The sequence below is a fragment of the Macrobrachium rosenbergii genome, chromosome 40 (genome assembly GCF_040412425.1).
Source record: "Macrobrachium rosenbergii isolate ZJJX-2024 chromosome 40, ASM4041242v1, whole genome shotgun sequence".
Classification (NCBI taxonomy): domain Eukaryota; kingdom Metazoa; phylum Arthropoda; class Malacostraca; order Decapoda; family Palaemonidae; genus Macrobrachium; species Macrobrachium rosenbergii.
Genome location: NC_089780.1, coordinates 19067666 through 19080165, shown reverse-complemented (window position 1 = coordinate 19080165; position 12500 = coordinate 19067666). Strand labels below are relative to the sequence as shown.

At 34.4% G+C, this 12500-nt stretch overlaps 2 long non-coding RNA genes across 2 annotated transcripts in view; one reads left to right on the top strand and one right to left on the bottom strand.

Annotated features, from left to right (window-relative positions):
• LOC136826210 (uncharacterized) overlaps window positions 1-9489 on the bottom strand; it is a 10292-nt gene extending 803 nt beyond the window's left edge. Inside the window, exons 1-2 of the long non-coding RNA XR_010849548.1 lie at window positions 9029-9489; window positions 1-7002 (exon numbers count right to left, since the gene is read on the bottom strand). The exon at window positions 1-7002 is cut by the window's left edge and continues 803 nt beyond it. This is a non-coding gene — a long non-coding RNA (uncharacterized lncRNA). The remainder of the gene's footprint in view (window positions 7003-9028) is intronic.
• LOC136826211 (uncharacterized) overlaps window positions 7307-12500 on the top strand; it is a 145785-nt gene continuing 140591 nt past the window's right edge. The window contains exons 1-2 of the long non-coding RNA XR_010849549.1: window positions 7307-7820; window positions 8080-8146. This is a non-coding gene — a long non-coding RNA (uncharacterized lncRNA). The remainder of the gene's footprint in view (window positions 7821-8079; window positions 8147-12500) is intronic.

Sequence of the window (12500 nt, the reverse complement as noted above, 5' to 3'; positions counted from 1 at the left end):
ATTTTCAATTAGCATTAAAAACAGATAATTTTGGTCAAAACGTACTGTAGGTCCTACTTCAAAACCTCAAGATAGAGGATTTATGGCTACATAATAAAATATGAATTAATAGCTGTTCCTCTTAGATTACAGAAGCTATAAGAAATTTAATATTCAGCGATGTTATTTGAGGCCATTTTATGTTTGGTACTTTTTAAGAATCTTATTCATTTCGATCATAATTCATTGCCATGTGTTTGTTTATGCAGAGGTTATGCAGAGAACAATGATCGATATTAAAAAGTTTTGAAAAATATATGAAAAATGTAAGAAATAGTTTAATAAACAAAGCAAGAAAACAAACTATAGGTCATTAGGTTTTAATTAAAAGACACTTCAAAAAAATACGACAGGTATGCAACCTGCATTTGAAGATTGATCCTAACTTAGAAGCCATTTATTGATGAGTAATATGACAGGTATGCAACCTACGTTTGAAGACTGATCCTTACTTAGAAGCCATTTATTGATGAGTGACATGGCAGGTATGAAAACCTGCATTTGAAGATTGATATTTACTTAGAAGCCACTTGTTAGTGAATGATATGGCAGGTGTGAAAACCTGCATTTGAAGATTGATCCTTACTTAGAAGCCATTTGTTGATGAGTGATATGACAGGTATGAAAACTTGCATTTTAAGATTGATCTTTACTTAGAAGCCATTTATTGATGAGTGATATAGCAGGTATGAAAACCTGGATGTGAAGATTGATCCTTACTTAGAAGCCATTTGTTGATGAGTGATATAGCAGGTATGAAAACCTACATTTGAAGATTGATCTTTACTTAGAAGCCATTTATTGATGAGTGATATGACAGGTATGAAAACCTGCATTTGAAGATTGATCCTTACTTAGAAGCCATTTGTTGATGAGTGATATGACAGGTATGAAAACCTGCATGTGAAGATTGATCGTTACTTAGAAGCCATTTATTGATGAGTGATATAACAGGTATGAAAACCTGGATGTAAAGATTAATCCTTACTTAGAAGCCATTTGTTGATGAGTGGTATAGCAGGTATGAAAACCTGCATTTGAAGATTGATCCTTACTTAGAAGCCATTTGTTGATGAGTGATATGACAGGTATGAAAACCAGCATTTGAAGATTGGTCTTTACTTAGAAGCCATTTGTTGATGAGTGATATGACAGGTATGAAAACCTGCATTTGAAGATTGATCCTTACTTAGAAGGCATTTATTGATGAGTGATATGACAGGTATGAAAACCTGCATTTGAAGATTGATCCTTACTTAGAAGCCATTTGTTGATGAGTGATATGACAGGTATGAAAACCTGCATTTGAAGATTGATCCTTACTTAGAAGCCATTTGTTGATGAGTGATATGACAGGTATGAGAACCTGCATTTGAAGATTGATCGTTACTTAGAAGCCATTTGTTGATGAGTGATATGACAGGTATGAAAACGTGCATGTGAAGATTGCTCCTTACTTAGAAGCCATTAGTTGATGAGTGATATGACAGGTATGAAAACCTGCAGTTGAAGATTGATCCTTACTTAGAAGCCATTTATTGATGAGTGATATGACAGGTATGAAAACCTGCATTTGAAGATTGATCCTTACTTAAAAGCCATTTGTTGATGAGTGATATGACAGGTATGAAAACCTGCACTTGAAGATTGATTCTTACTTAGAAGCCATTTATTGATGAGTGATATGACAGGTATGAAAACCTGCAGTTGAAGATTGATCCTTACTTAGAAGCCATTTGTTGATGAGTGATGTGGCAGGTATGAAAACCTGCATGTGAAGATTGATCGTTACTTAGAAGCCATTTGTTGATGAGTCATATGACAGGTATGAAAACCTGCATTTGAAGATTGATCTTTACTTAGAAGCCATTTGTTGATGAGTGACATGGCAGGTATGAAAACCTGCATTTGAAGATTGATCGTTACTTAGAAGCCATTTATTGATGACTGATATCAGCAGGTATGAAAACCTACATGTGAAGATTGATCCTTACTGAGAAGCCATTTGTTGATGAGTGATATAGCAGGTATGAAAACTTGCATTTGAAGATTGATCCTTACTTAGAAGCCATTTGTTGATGAGTGATATAGCAAGTATGAAAACCTGCATTTGAAGATTGATCTTTACTTAGAAGCCATTTATTGATGAGTGATATGACAGGTAGGAAAACCTGCATTTGAAGATTGATCTTTACTTAGAAGCCATTTATTGATGAGTGATATGGCAGGTATGAAAACCTGCATTTGAAGATTGATCTTTACTTAGAAGCCATTTATTGATGAGTGATATGACAGGCATGAAAACCTGCATTTGAAGATTGATCCTTACTTAGAAGCCATTTATTTATGAGTGATATGACAGGTATGAAAACCTGCATTTGAAGATTGATCCTTACTTAGAAGCCATTTATTGATGAGTGATATGACAGGTATGAAAACCTGCATTTGAAGATTGATCCTTTCTTAGAAGCCATTTATTGATGAGTGATATGGCAGGTATGAAAACCTGCATTTGAAGATTGATCTTTACTTAGAAGCCATTTATTGATGAATAATATGGCAGGTATGAAAACCTGCATTTGAAGATTGATATTTACTTAGAAGCCATTTATTGATGAGTGATATGGCAGGTATGGAAACCTGCATTTAAAGATTGATTCTTACTTAGAAGCCATTTATTGATGAGTGATATGACAGGTATGAAAACCTGCATTTGAAGATTGATCCTTACTTAGAAGCCATTTGTTGATGAGTGATATGGCAGGTATGAAAACCTGCATTTGAAGATTGATCCTTACTTAGAAGCCATTTGTTGATAAGTGATATGGCAGGTATGAAAACCTGCATCTGAAGATTGATCTTTACTTAGAAGCCATTTGTTGATGAGTGATATGGTAGGTATGAAAACTTGCATTTGAAGATTGATCCTTACTTAGAAGCCATTTGTTGATGAATGACATGGCAGGTATGTAACCTGCATTTTAAGATTGATCCTTACTTAGAAGCCATTTGTTGATGAGTGATATAGCAGGTACGAAAACCTGCATTTGAAGATTGATCCTTACTTAGAAGCCATTTGTTGATGAGTGATATGGCAGGTATGAAAACCTGCATTTGAAGATTGATCCTTGCTTAGAAGCCATTTGTTGATGAGTCATATGACAGGTATGAAAACCTGCATTTGAAGATTGATCCTTACTTAGAAACCATTTGTTGATGAGTCATATGGCAGGTATGAAAACCTGCATTTCACTATTGATCCGTACTTAGAAGCCATTTGTTGATGAGTGATATAGCAGGTATGAAAACCTGCATTTGAAGATTGATCCTTACTTAGAAGCCATTTATTGATGAATGACACTGCAGGTATGTAAACTGCATTTGAAGATTGATCCTTACTTAGAAGCCATTTGTTGATGAGTGACATGGCAGGTATGTAAATTGAAACTGAAGACTGATCTTTTCTTAGAAGCCATTTGTTGATGAGCGATATGGCAGGTGTGAAAACATGGATTTGAAAATTGATCCTTACTTAGAAGCCATTTGTTGATGAGTGACATGACAGGTATGTAACCTGAGTTTGAAGATTGATCGTTACTTAGAAGCCATTTGTTGATGAGTGATATGGCAGGTATGAAATCCTGCATTTCACTATTGATCCTTACTTAGAAGCCATTTATTGATGAGTGATATGGCAGGTATGAAACCCTGCATTTGAAGATTGATCCTTACTTAGAAGCCATTTGTTGATGAGTGATATGACAGGTATGAAAACCTGCATTTGAAGAAAGATTGATCCTTGCTTAGAAGCCATTTGTTGATGAGTGATATAGCAGGTATGAAAACCTGCATTTGAAAATTGATCCTTACTTAGAAGCCATTTGTTGATGAATGACGCAGCAGGTATGAAAACCTGCAATTGAAGATATATCTTTACTTAGAAGCCATTTGTTGATGAGTCATATGGCAGGTATGAAAACCTGTATTTGAAGATTGATCCTTACTTAGAAGCCATTTTTTGATGAATGACATGGCAGGTATGAAAACCTGCATTTAAAGATTGATCCTTACTTAGAAGCCGTTTGTTGATGATTCGCATGGAAGGTAAGTAACCTGTAACCTGTATTTGAAGATTGATCTTTACATGGAAGCCTTTTGTTGATGAGTCATGTGGCGGGTATGTACCCTGCATTTGAAGTCTGATCATTACACAGGAGCCATTCATGAAATCCTGCACTGGAGCCTGTATAAAAGAGTTGATCTATTCTTTGAAGCCTTTTGGTGATGAATGATATTTTAGGCATAAATGCCTGCATGACCACTGATCCAAACTCAGAAGCCTTTGAGTTGTGAATAATGTTATAGGCACTGATGCCTGTATGGAAGGATTGATCTGTTCTTAGAAGCTTTTTGATGATGCATGATTTTTTAGGCATGAAAGCCCATAATGGGAATTGATCGGAATTTAGAGGTCTTTGAGTGATGAATAACGTTTTAGGCATTATAGCCTATGTAAAATAACTGATCTATATTTTTAAGCTTTTGGTGATGAATGATGTCTTAGGGATAAAATCCAATAATGAGAACTGATCTAAATTTAGAAGCCTCCGGGTGATGAATAATGTTATAGTCACTGAAGCCTGTATTAAAGGGTTGATCCATTCTTAGAAGCCTTTTGATGATGAATGATGCTGTAGGCATAAAAGCCTATAATGAGAATTGATCCAGACTTAATAGCCTTTGAGTGATGAATAATGTTATAGGCACTGAAGCCTGTATAAAAGAGTTGATCCATTCTTAGAAGCCTTTTGGTGATGAATAATGTTTTCAGGTAGAAAAGTCTTTAATGAGATTTGATCCAAACTTAGACGATTTTGAGTGATGAATAATGTTATAGGCACTGAAGCCTTTATAAAAGAATTGATCCATTCTTAGAAGCTTTTTGGTGATGAATAATGTTTTAGGCATAAAAACCAATAATGAGAATTGATCCAAACTTGGTAGCCTTTGAGTGATGAATAATGTTATAGGCACTGAAGCCTGTATAAAAGAGTTGATCCATTCATAGAAGTCTTTTGGTGATGAATGATGTTTTAGGCATAAAAACCTATAATGAGAATTGATCCAGACTTAGTAGCCTTTGAGTGATGAATAATGTTATAGGCACTGAAACCTTTATAAAAGCGTTGATCCAATCTTAGAAGCCTTTTGGTGATGAATGATGTTTTGGGCATAAAAGCCTATAATGAGAATTGATCCTGACTTAGTAGCCTTTGAGTGATGAATAATGTTATAGGCACTGAAGCCTGTATAAAAGAATTGATCCATTCATAGAAGCCTTTTGGTGATGAATAATGTTTTCAGGTAGAAAAGTCTTTAATGAGAATTGATCCAGACTTAGAAGCCTTTGAGAGATGAATAATGTTATAGGTACTGAAGCCTATATAAAAGCGTTGATCCAGTCTTAGAGGACTTTTGGTGATGAATGATGCTTTAGGAATAAAATCCAATAGTGAGAATTGATCCAAACTTAGAAGCCTTTGAGTGGTGAATAATGCTAGAGGCACTGAAGCCTATATAAAAGAATTGATCCATTCTTAGAAGCCTTTTGATGATGAATGATGTTTTGGGTATGAAAGCCTATAATGAGAATTGATCCAAACTTAAAATCCTTTTAGTGGTGAATGATGTTATAGGCACTGAAGCCTGTATAATAGAGCTGATCCATTCTTAGAAGCCTTTTGGTGATTAATAATTTTTTCAGATAGAAAAGTCTTTAATGAGATTTGATCCAAAATTGGACGCCTTTGAGTGGTGAATAATGCTATAGGAATTGAAGCCTATGTAAGAGAATCGATCCACACTTAGAAGCCTTTTGGTGATGAATTATTTCATAGACATCAGAACTTGCATAAGACAATTGATCATTACCTGGAAACCTTTTTATGATGAATGATTTAACAGGGATCAAATCCTGTATTATGGAGTATATCCTTGATTTGAAGCCCTATTGTGGAGAATGATGTTATAGGCATTGAAACCTACATAAAAGAATTGATCCATACTTAGAAGCATGAAAGAAAGCTTGAATAAGTGAAATGAATTTGGATGAATGATGGTGGTAAATCTTAGTCTCTGCATAAAAACCTCTTAAAGAAAAGAAAAATTTTTTTGTTAAATCTTTGATGAAACTATGATCGAAAATAAAAAAAAAGAATAAATTCTGAATTAGATCAAAATATAACTAAGTTTCTTAACCAAAACTCTTGACCAAAATATACATATTTTGCTTCAATTTTAAGCTAACAGTTTCTATAACAAAGTGCTAACACATCATTGATTGAATTAATTTTCATTTTGGTCTCTTCGAGAAATTAAAGAAGAAACTATCATGATTAACCATTAAACACAGCCTTTTGACGAAAGTTTTGAGATACAGGAAGAAAATATGACCTTGATAGTGATGCTAATATTTTTATCGACCTCACTTTATTGAGCATCGTGCACTTATTGCAAGAATTCTACTCCCAGAAGACTAAATTCAAATCACAAAGGTACCTTTTCATTTTTGTGGTTGTCACTTTCCAAGTGGACTGGTGTGATTTAGAAGCATGATGGAAGAAGAATCTTGAACAGGACACCAAGATTAGATTTCCATTGATGGTGGGGTCAGATTCATCGACGTTTTAGAGATTTTGGAAGTTTTGAAGCCCGTGTTGCAGAGCCAGTGGTATCTAATGACAAAATTTGATCTTGAAGTGATCCGGTCCTGCTTCTTGTTCCAGGGTCGAGATAATCCTTGGTAGAAAACATCAGGTCAGTTGGGAGGGATTCAGCTCATTTCCAGACCGATGGCGTCATTTTTTTGGTTGATTTTTGTGTCGTCTTTTAACTTGCCAAATCGATCATTCGCTCCTCGATGCCGTTGTTGAGGAACTGCTGTGCAAAGTTCGCAGAAAACGTCTGTGAAAAAGTGAAGAATTGGGTATGAATATTATGTGTGGCCCTCCAGGTAATCTATCTATCTATCTATCTATCTATCTATCTATCTATCTATCTATCTATCTATCTATCTATTTGTAAATGTGTGTGTGTTTGTGTTTTTCTCTGTGGAATTCAACTGAAAGCGTTGCAACTATTTTTTTTTTTCTGAGAATCGAACCAAGGCCCTCTGGCTGGGAAGGCATTTTTCATAGCCAATAGACAAGTACAAACAAGAGAGAGAGAGAGAGAGAGAGAGAGAGAGAGAGAGAGAGAGAGAGAATGATATTGTATAATAATTTCATAAGGATGATAAGACGAAAATCCACTTCGCCCTCTGATAAACCTCGCGTCAATAGCTGTTACTCCCGAGTCAAGATTCACGTTTACAAACACCGAGAAAAAAATCACAAAACCATCTTCTTTCATCATTAAAATAAGAAAAAAACTATCATTCCATCCTCGTACCTCTTTGAAATTTGCAAAACTGTTTTATAATTGCTAAGTTTGTACAAATTCTCCTCTTTTTAAGCTTTCGAATACAAGCGGTATGAAAAGCGGTCATTTCTTATCCCAGAACGTCAGTGAGATAAAGATCTTTGTTCGTGCTCGTGCGTTTGTGTGTGTGTGAGTGGGTGTGTGTGTTCGGAACTGCATGTATGTACCGTAACTTCCCAAACAGTGAACAATGAATCAAGTGAGATAATCTAGTGTTTGGGTGCGCCAAAGATTTTACCCTGAGAGTGAAATAACAAATACCGATGTCTGTGAGAGTGTCAAGTGACCAGAGGACAGTTTCAGTATGTGTTGATTTTCATCATCTTAAAATACTTCTTTTTTCGGCAAGACATTTTTTTTTAAATGTCTGTGATTCTTAAATAATTATTTGAATATATAGGTTGACAAATGGCTAGCGTGTGCTGAAATAAAGTATCAAACAGATAGCTGGCATTCCTTATACCTGAAAGGGTATTTTCTCTTGAATGTAATTCTTTTTTATAGAAAATATTGACGTTAGTATATAGAGGGATGTAAATTAGCAACTGTGTAATGTTACAGGTTATAACATCGAGACAAACTACACAATCTACACAAAAAGGCTTTCTTTGTACTTTCGTCAAGAAAGGTATGTACTTTCTTCCATAGGTAAAGTGGTCAATAATTCAAACTTTTTAGCACAATATAAAGATTTCACATTCAGAGCTTATCAATGCAAGAACGACATGTCATTCAGATCGTTTTTCATTTTACCTTTTTTTTTTTTGTTAAAACATTTCTAGGTAAGCGATGTTGTTTGTATTTCAGCAGTTTCAAAATACTTTCTATTTTAATGACAATAGTACACATATATTTTGAATTACAATGTAGTCTAGTTTACTAAGGCTTTTATCTTAAGGAATATATAGAAAAATCAATACATAATATACTGTACGATGTCGTGACATGTATTGACATAATAGCCTTCTATCGGTGTGATGGTTTTACGTTTTCGTCCACTAAAACCTATACGGTCCTATTTTGACGTATCAGTCATTTAATGGTTATACAAGGTCTTATAAGAACTGAAAATAATATTGCTTATAATAATCAAAATAAAGATGCATCGAACCTCATATATAGTCCATTAAATCTATTATCAGGTACAGGAAAGAACGGTATCCTAATCCATCATTAAACGAATATCATCTTGGGGAATAGTCAAGTCTGTAATATAATTAGGTCATGTGATATAAGCAGATTCTCATTGTTCCATTATCTGGCAGTGCACTTACTCTTCCGGATTATATGTAAATGTTTATCATTGTGCAAATATTTATGAAGTGACGTTTAATCGTCAGTTTTATAAGTGTGTAAAAATTCATCAAAATATCACTAACTTCTTCCCTAACGCTTTGAGTTGAACGGGGCAATCGATTTATGAACTCAGTGACAATCCATCATGGCGAGTCAAGTACAAGCTCATTAAGATATCAAAGGCCAGTCAAAATATTTAATAAAGTATTCTTACCTCATCAAGGCCACGTGAAGAGGAAACTGCTATCTCAGCCGGGATGTTTATGGGCGGGGCTTAATCGATGACGTAGAGGAGTCCATCTGATCTGAACCCCCGCGGCTTTCGCCCGGCCGATTCTGGTTGAAACACGGAGTTACACATTATTTTATAAAATGGTTGTTGGTTCCCGTGTGCAAAAGGCGTGTGTCGTGCCGGGTGGAAAACGGTAGCGCTGTGTGCCGTGTGCAGTCCTGGCTGTCCCACGAGTAATACAGGAGATCTAGAGATAAGAACTTCTGGCCGGCAACTCAACCGCGGCCGGAGAGATCTGATAAGCTTATCTTTTTCGAAGGAGCTCGTCAGAAGTCACACTCACGGAAAGACTTCGTGCTTTCTTCTTCTTCTTCTTCTTCTTCTTCTTCTTCTAGAATACGGTTCCAGAAATTTAGTCTTTCTTTTCCTTGATGCAACTTCATTGGTCCGGAATAGATGCTCAATTTAATGATCTTTGCATAATTTCTTCTGACAATATATATACATAAGTAGTAAACACAATCCTTATGATATAGAAGTTTACCAAGGTTAGATATTAGAATTAACAATTAAATTGAATTTTTATATTTTGTAATTATGCTCTGTAAGATACTGCACTTAATTACAAAACTGAGGATCTTTCAAATGTGATGAATTTGAGGTTAATGAGTTATGAAACACACACGCACACATGTACACACACATACATGCATACACGCACACATGCACACGCACATATTGTACATACACACAAACACACACACACACTATATGTATATATATATATATATATATATATATATATATATATATATATATATATATATATATATATATATATATATATATATATATATATATATATATATATATATATATATATATATATATATATATATATATATATATAATTATATATATAGTAGACTTCCATTTAAAGGGCTGACTTATGCTACTTATATGAACGGTCTTGATATTCAACAATTATATGGAACTGTTAAATTAAATAAAAAAAATAATATACTTCCCTTCTTTATAGCTTTTCGAACAAAAAAAAAAAAAGTTGAATTCATCAAATCCATTTATATACTTGTATATACCATAAAAAAACCTGTAGACACGTAGACACAACACTGCTTCTCAAGGATCAAGGAAAGAAGACCCACTTCTAAGCCAACAAGGAGATAGGGCCTATGCCCTGATAATTATGTCTGTGGGGTATATCAAAAGTTAGTATCTTTCCAATAACAGATAATGCAAAACGCGAAAGTCATTAACTATTATTATTATTATTATTATTATTATTATTATTATTATTATTATTATTATTATTATTATTAATCTTTCGATGCATAGATTGTAAATTAGCCTACACGGAAAGCAAAAGAGAGAGATATGATTAGTTCATGCTAATTACAGGGATATACAGTAGCGATTGTTACTTCAGTACCTGATGCCCATTATATCTTGAATATATTATATTATTTATCATATATCATAATACTTTTGTCAGTAATTCATACGAATTGTGATTCAGTCTATTATATTATCAATTCTCTATCCACTGTATTCCCTTTAAAGCTCGTTTCATATTTTAGATCCTTTTTATTCCTTCTACTCCATTCTTGAACGGGACCAAAAATAGAATATAGTTGTTACTGATCCCCTTATCAAAGACAACCGACTTCAGTCAGTCTTTCAGGACAGATAGCGAAGGTGAAGTGCACTTTGTGTTCTTATTTTGATTTTATCTTCGACTTCAAACCGAACAGAAAGCAGAGGCGTTTGGGAGAGAGAGAGAGAGAGAGAGAGAGAGAGAGAGAGAGAGAGAGAGAGAGAGAGAGGTGGGGAGAAAGAGTATTGGTTCATCACAGATTTTGAATTCTATATCTTGTTTTTAACAATTAGCCAAAGAGGAAAAAATAATGTAAACCACAATGCACAGAGAGAGAGAGAGAGAGAGAGAGAGAGAGAGAGAGAGAGAGAGAGAGAGAGAGAAAGAGAGGTGGGGAGAAAGAGTATTGGTTCATCACAGATTTTGAATTCTATATCTTGCTGTTAACAACTAGCCAAAGAGGAAAAAATAATGTAAACCACAATGCACAGAGAGAGAGAGAGAGAGAGAGAGAGAGAGAGAGAGAGAGAGAGAGAGGTGGGGAGAAAGAGTATTGGTTCATCACAGATTTTGAATTCTATATCTTGCCTTTTAACAATTAGCCAAAGAGGCAAAAATAATCTAAACCGCAATGCACAGAGAGAGAGAGAGAGAGAGAGAGAGAGAGAGAGAGAGAGAGAGAGAGAGAGAGAGAGAGAGAGAAATATTACATCAGGTGTAGACTGAGGGAAAAGATATTTCACAAACATCTTAAACCTAAGCCAGCAGTCTTAATATGTTTGTGAAACAAGACGGTTATTATTATCATTACCAATCATGTTGCTGTGGAGAGAGAGAGAGAGAGAGAGAGAGAGAGAGAGAGAGAGAGAGAGAGAGAGAGAGAGAGAGAACTTTATTGCAGATACAGACTCGTGAAGACATTTCACAAGGATATCAAGACCATACCAACTGTCTTATTATTATTATTATTATTATTATTATTATTATTATTATTATTATTATTATTATTATTATAAGGTGAGACCATATTCTAGAAGTAAGGAGGACCGGCTTACTTGATCGTTATCGTTAGAACAAGTGGATACTTAATGTTTCTGTTACGCCTCTCACCAGTTGCTCACGTCTTACGACGTACGATAAGATAAGGAATTTGGACAGCTGATTTTTTTCATCTCCTTCAAGTTCACTGTTTTCATTTCCTTCTTATTACACGTTTGTTATCTATTTCCTTTTTTTTTATACCTGACGTTGCATCCTCCTCTTTCTTATTTTTTTACTATGAATTAACTTATATACAAATAACAAATTAAACTATAATCCTACTTCTTCTTTAGTAACCAATGGTAGATATAAAACGCCAAGTGGTTCTTGGAGTTTGAACGTGACTGAATTCTGTTCAGCCAAGATATATAGCTACCTATGACATAACAGATATTCAACGCCAAAATATTTGTTCAGAAATTCCCAAAAATTTTTGTTATATGACAGTAACTTATTTGTCTCCAGACGTGGGAAATAACCTAACTGGTCTATAGATATTACTTGGGATACTGCTGTCAAAACATTGCAATGTGAAAGCTAAGTCTTGCAATCCTATAGATGACAGGCAGAAGTTGCAGATACAACGGTCAAAATTATATATATATATATATATATATATATATATATATATATATATATATATATATATATATATATATATGTATATGTGTGTGTGTGTGTGTGTGTGTGTGTGTGTGTGTGTGTGTGTGTGTGTAGGGCCTGAGAGCTATTATACATCCTGGATCACTCGATGTATAGTTTTTAAAAGACACGGTTATCTTTTTTCAGAAAGGAAAG